We start from the raw sequence: 6,780 nt of genomic DNA on the forward strand, positions 1-6,780 counted from the left end.
AGCGCTGTCTCCCTCTTTGCAATCTGTGTTCCCATCTTTTGGGATCTGTGTTGCCATCTCTTGGGAGTTGTGTCCTCATGGCTGCAGCACCAGAGCTCTCCGAATAGGATGAAAAGAATTTATTCATAGTTCAAAACCTCAAAATAATTTTTATGAATAAAAAAAACATCATGTATTGATTTGTTGCCCCAGATCTCCAGCCCCTGGGGCATTTTTGCTCCTGCTCACCCTCCACAGCAGCATTGAGTCGCTGACCAGGCCTGAAGCTATAGGCCTCCCTGTTTGCTGGAGCAAGGCCATGCCAGGTGACGGACCTGCACTGCGGGTTGTGACTAGACCATGTTAATGTCCCATTACACCACACATTAGGCCACAGCTCAGTGTGAACACGATAGTGAGCGGCCAGGAAATTCAGCCCATGAAATATCAGTACAGAGACAGCACTGTTACTCCAAGTACCAGTACAGGGCTGGGTTCTGCCCAGTCAGTGATGTGTGCAGTGAATTTGTTCCAAAGTACTCAGTGTGTTCGTGAATGTGCGCTGTTTCTATAAATAAAATAGAACCTGATCCAGTGAGGAATTCCATAGACTGAAGAGTAAGGTTTGTCTCTAACTTTTCATGAGATTTCATTCACACTCATATCAGTGGGACCTCCACTGTTTGCAGATCAACCAATAATTATAATGGCAAAACAGGATTTCAGTTTATTTATAATAAAGAAAATTACAAAGCATCATTCTGAAACGACCAACAATTTGTTGCTAAGAAGAAGAGGATGTGGAGGAGGATCTGAGCCTGTGTTGGAGGACGAGGTTAAGGAGGGTCTGGCCCTGTGTTGGAGGACGAGGTTTGGAGGGTCTGGCCCTGTGTTGGAGGATGAGGTTGAGGAGGGTCTGGCCCTGTGTTGGAGGATGAGGTTGAGGAGGGTCTGAGCCTGTGTTGGAAGACGAGGTTGAGGAGGGTCTGGCCCTGTGTTGAAGAAGACGAGGTTGAGGAGGGTCTGGCCCTGTGCTGAAGAAGAGGGGGTTGAGGAGGGTCTGGCCCTGTGTTGAAGAAGAGGAGGTTGAGGTGGGTCTGGCCCTGTGTTGGAGGACGAGGTTGAGGAGGGTCTGAGCCTGTGTTGGAGGATGAGGTTGAGGAGGGTCTGAGCCTGTGTTGGAAGATGAGGTTGAGGAGGGTCTGGCCCTGTGTTGGATGACGAGGTTGAGGAGGGTCTGGCCCTGTGTTGAAGAAGAGGAGGTTGAGGTGGGTCTGGTCCTGTGTTGGAGGACGAGGTTGAGGAGGGTTTGAGCCTGTGTTGGAGGACGAGATTGAGGAGGTTCTGAGCCTGTGTTGAAGAAGAGGAGATTGAGGAGGGTCTGAGCCTGTGTTGAAGAAGAGGAGATTGAGGAGGGTCTGGCCCTGTGTTGGAGGACGAGGTTGAGGAGGGTTTGAGCCTGTGTTGGAAGACGAGGTTGAGGAGGGTCTGAGCTTGTGTTGGAGGATAAGATTGAGGAGGGTCTGGCCCTGTGTTGAAGAAGAGGAGATTGAGGAGGGTCTGAGCCTGTGTTGAAGAAGAGGAGGTTGAGGTGGGTCTGGTCCTGTGTTGGAGGACGAGGTTGAGGAGTGTCTGAGCCTGTGTTGACATCAGACAGAAGGTAGACCTCAGCTGTAGAATTTATATTTGTTCCACCAGGTGACTCTCTGGGCAGGTTTGGAACATTCCTCTGGATGCTGGAAAAAGAAAGCTGAAAGGGCGACTGCATTTGCTCGGATCTGCTCCTGCGGGTTGTTGAAGAAGGACATACAGTCGGTGACGTACGAGTGGATGCTATCAGGGAAGTCTTTAATGAATTGTTTTGAAATGTCTCTCAGGAACTCCGTGTAGTTCAGGATAGGCTCCCCTAAATACTCCTCAATCTTGCAGGATGCCTCAGCTGAGCCAATAAGGGGTATGACCAAACGCAGTGTTGAGTTGCAAGACCTAGACACCTCCTTGCTGTTTCCATTCAGGTACAACAACAAGCAAACCAGGTTCGAATGAACCCGTTGGCAGAAGTAGGATTTGGGATCTCTATTTCCACACTTAGCTAAGATCCCCAATACGCTAAGCGCTTCAGCTCTCACTTTATCGCACTTAGCCTCAAAGAATGGTTGGATCCCGGTGACGATTTTCAGTACGAAGGGTCTGATGGTTTTTGCTCCCAACTGATTTAAATGCTTCGAGAGACATAACAGCACTTCAAACATTAGCACCTCGTTCTCGTTCTCCTCACTTTCCATCAGACCAATCATTGCACACAGCACTGGTCGAGAATATTTTTCTATTCTGTGAGGAGCTCCAGTTGTAACGTTGCCCAGGCCCCTGACACAGAGAAACTGGACAACCGAAGAAGTATTAAGCAGACATCGAAGCAATCTGCCCATCAAGGTGTCAGTGAGCTGCAGCTGTGAAGCCAGTGGAGATTTTAAAAGTTCTCCAAAGAAAGCAGCCACTGTGACTTTCTGACACTCTTGTACAGTAAGGATGAGAGCTGCGAGCTGTACTACAATCCCAATCAGACAAGGGCCAGCGTATTGGACCATTGCTTTGGCCAACAGAATAACCCCCCTATGGGACTTGTGTACGTCCAGCATCTGGTCCCAGCCTCCACTTTCCACCATGAAATGTACCACTTGTTGATTGTTGGACTGATTCAGCAGCTCCATGAGCATCTCCACACAGTTCACACACACATCTCTGCTGCTAGATGTCTGAGGCCCAGCTGAGAATTCTCTCTGCTTCGATTTGTGATGGGGAACAAAAACCTTGGGCAGACGCACATTGACGGAGGAGCAGTGATGGACAAGCAGGGTGCTGAATATTTGGGGGAATAATATGTTTACAGTCTTTCCTGACTCGGGTGTAGTTACCATCTCATACAAAGCACACACAGCAGCCAGGGATTCAAGAGTTGATAATTGAGTCGGGTTGTCACTGTTGGAACAGGTTCTCTTGTTCAGTGCATGTAGCAACTCCTTCATTGTACTCATGGCACACTCTGCCTCCTGTGTCAGTGATCTCCATACGTCACTGACGTACTTGTCCAAAGGAACGGGGTAAGTGAGGAGACAGGAAACAACTGTTGGTGTGTTGTATGAGGCTAGAATACTAATACTATGTAGAACAGAGAGTTTCACCACCTCAGAAGGAACAGACTGCATTAGAACTCTCAGCACGTCCAGTATTTCTGAGACCTGGTCCCGAAGTTCACTGCCACGCCTTTTAATGATGGTTTTCATGAGGACAGCGGCTGCACTGGAACAGCTGGGCTGTTGGTCGACCAGTCCTTTGAAGACCATGAAGAGCAAGTTCCCCAGCTGGTCATGGGGCAAACACTTGGATATGACCTCTGCGATCTGACTGCATGTTTGAAAGAGGACTGAACTGTCAGGGTTGACTAGCTGTTGTCTGACTGATTTCAGAACCTCTAACTGCTCCTTGTGCTGATCCTGATTGGTGTGTTCATATGAGAATTGAATGGACAGGATGATGTACAAACTGTCCACAGCCATCTGCCCAATGGGTAGTATTGGGTCTGCACAGCGTGGTATCATTCGACCAATCAGAGTCCCCATGTTATTTAGTGGCACTGCATTGGTAACATTGAGATTCTCCAAGTAACATTTTAACAGCTCTAAGGTAGTCTCCATAGCTCTCTCTCGTTCATAGTCCTTTGTTGACGTGGTCCACTCTTCTACCTGCTTGAATATGGCCTGAAGACCTTCAGGGGACAGGTCCTGAAGTAATATTTGCTTCAGAAGCTGTTGCAGGGCAGTCATGGTTTGGGTATAAAGTGTTGCCGTCTCTTTGGTCTTGCTATCCGTGTCGTTGTCCTTGTCCAGTTCTGAATGCACCAAGCGGAATGTACTGGCCAGGCAGGTTTGAATCAATTGTGAGGTGTCAGCTTGGTTTGATTCAGTGTGTAGTTGTACGAGATATATACAGGCAGTCATGGCTAACTGTCGAACAGGGCTCTGCAGCAACTCTGGCGGCTCGGCCTCAATAAGGTCCTGCATGTATATCAGCAGCTCCCTTTTTCTGCTAAAGTTGAAGGGAACTCTCAGGTGATATGAATGTAGGGATCTGGCTATCAGAGACATGGCCTTTATTAGGCTGAGCTTCAGTGTAAGATCCCTGGATTCAGCCTTTATCCCCTGCTCACTTGTAATAAACTGGCTAACAACAGCTGGCAGAATGTGGGTCTCAATTCTGGATAGAACGGATTCCACAGGTGCGTACCGTGCCATCTGCCCATAGCACAGGACCAATGTGCTCTTAGCTTTATCCAAATCCACAGCAGGCTTGTCCCTAAGAACACTGAAGAAATTATTGGTGTTCTTCCAGTTGTTGAAATGACCAAACTCCTCCAGACTACTGAGGGTCTCATCAAAGTGGGTCATGGCACAGAAACCAATGGCAATGGCTGCTCCCTCTCTCTCCACGCTCTCACTGTGCTGCACACTTAGTAGCACTTGATGAAGCTCCTCCTTTATGTTCTTACTGGGGACATGACGGAGCACTGTCCCGAGTGATTTATAGAGAAAGCCTTTCTCTTGTGGGGAACGATGGTCGGTGTTAATCTGTTTACACATTTCATCACTCAGCTTACTCGTCCATTCCTCGTCGCCAATGGAATTCAGTGTTCTGGACAAGAGCAGTAATAGTTTCTCCTCCCATTCTTGTTGGGGCAGAGACTCCTCTGAATTCTCCAGTAAATGATCTGTTAATGATGGAAGCTCCTCTGCCCACCCTGTTACTGTTGCTGGGTGGATATTGAAGCTGAGAACGAGCATGAGCCTCAGTGCAGCAGCTCCTCGGTCTCCTCCCTGATATGGGCAGCAAGACACAATGAGGAGTTGGGCCAGCAGTGCCTGGGCTTTAGGGACATTGGTATCTTCATTGTAAGTAAGGACAAGTCTTGCACTGCCGGCTTGCAATTTCTTTTTCCCCAGATGTGCTAAACAATTGCAGATTGTGGTTAAAGCCTTGGTGTACTGGGTCATAGTGACACACTCCAGTAAGAATGGCCAGAGAACATCCTCCATCTTCCCTACATTGGTGACCATGAACATTACTGTTTCACATACTGTACCTAAATCTTCATCTGTGACCTGATCTGGATGATGGCTGTATGATACCAGGGTCCCTGAATCAATGGTCGCAGCACAATGTCGGATGAGGAATTCGACCATTACCTTTCCTCCCTCTGGTTCAAGGTAACCTTGCTGGCCCATGGCACATATTACCTGGGCAACCAGCTTCTTCTGCTGATTACTGCTCTTGTCCAGAAGTAACGGTTTTATTGCAGTCACAATCGGAGCCTTCTTCCTCTTGAAGTGTGAGGAGACTGAGCTGATGAGGTGTCTCAGTACACCCAGTGTTCCTACTCTGATTTGCTGGTCAGCATTCTCTAACTTAGGTAAGAGGAAGTTGATCAATGAGTCTGCGTAAGCCGGGGCCAGAACTGTGAAACAGCGAAGGATCTCAGTGTGGTTCTTCACGACAAGTTGGTTGTTAAAGTTCACTGAAAGACAAATCTGCTGGTGAAGATTGTTAAGCAAATTGTCCATCTGTGTTTTCAGCCCAAGACACTTCATCCCTATGGCAGTATCCAGCACCCGATACAGACACTCTGTGATGGAACAATGTCCCACTTGTTTCTTGTAACGAGACAGGATGCCAGGAATTAAGTTGGGCAGCTCTTCCTCTAATCTGTCCTTGGGCAGCAGAGAGCTGACATAACCCAGAGCTTCCAGTGTTGGGATGTTCAACTTGGAGGGCTCCTTCTCGAGCCACACCTTGAACAACAGATTGTAGACAATGTTGATCTCAGTGGTGAAAGAGTTTTTAGTCACTGCAGGGTCTGAAGTTTTCTCCATAGTTCCCAGATAGACAAGGATACTCTTGCTAAAGCTACCCATTGCTGAGGCGAATGCAGACTTCAGCTCATCCTCTTTAACTCTAATGAGAACTGGAATCATGGTCCCCAAGATAGATTTGAGAAAAGGGACCATGCCGTACACATTTTCTGCTGACATTTTGGTCAAGGTCTTCACCATGTACACATGCGGAAGGTGCCCTTGTTTGAAATTCTCCGTCGTCAACTGGACAACTTCATTAATAAATCTGAAGCTCATGGCAACCAGAAGATTGCACGCAGCTTCCTGGCTGTCAGCTTGTGCTCCTGTTAATGTCGTCATCCATTGTGTAGCCAAGGAGATAACTTTCTGTGCTAGTGATTGGCTAATTTGATCAAGGGTGTCCTTGATAATCTTTGTCATGCTCTCCAATACTACAACCCCCTGTGGAACTGTCAGCGTGGTGTGCTGGGACAGATAGTCATGACAGGTCATTAACACGATTTCTGGGTGCTGACACCCCAGTGTATGGAGGGTGTTTGAGATTTTCTGCTGACAACTTTCATCTTCCTCTGCAGTCATCCTCACCAGGGCAACTGAGAATGATTCCACGCTGCTATACATTTTAGGAGTCTTATCCACAGCCTGAGACTGAAAGGCTAAAATTGCTCAGTTCACTATTACAGAGATTACTAGTGCCCTCTCACTAAAGGATGTGTCCTTTCAGAATTGAGACCTTGAGCTGTCTGATATATTCTAAGCAGCTCGATCCTGATCTTTGCTCCAGGTTCTAATGACTGCTCTTCAATCTGATAATTATCCAAATACGTTCTGTGTCTAATTATCAATTAAAGACTGTCTTTGTTCACCTCACTCAGTCAGAATGAAATCTCCCGTT

At 47.6% G+C, this 6,780-nt stretch overlaps 1 pseudogene; it reads right to left on the reverse strand.

Moving 5' to 3' along the window:
• Positions 1-1,646: 1,646 nt before the first annotated feature.
• On the reverse strand, positions 1,647-6,464 carry LOC139247269 (maestro heat-like repeat-containing protein family member 1 pseudogene; annotated as a pseudogene).
• Positions 6,465-6,780: the final 316 nt, after the last annotated feature.

The sequence above is a fragment of the Pristiophorus japonicus genome, unplaced genomic scaffold, assembly GCF_044704955.1.
Source record: "Pristiophorus japonicus isolate sPriJap1 unplaced genomic scaffold, sPriJap1.hap1 HAP1_SCAFFOLD_266, whole genome shotgun sequence".
In the NCBI taxonomy this organism is placed as follows: Eukaryota; Metazoa; Chordata; class Chondrichthyes; family Pristiophoridae; genus Pristiophorus; species Pristiophorus japonicus.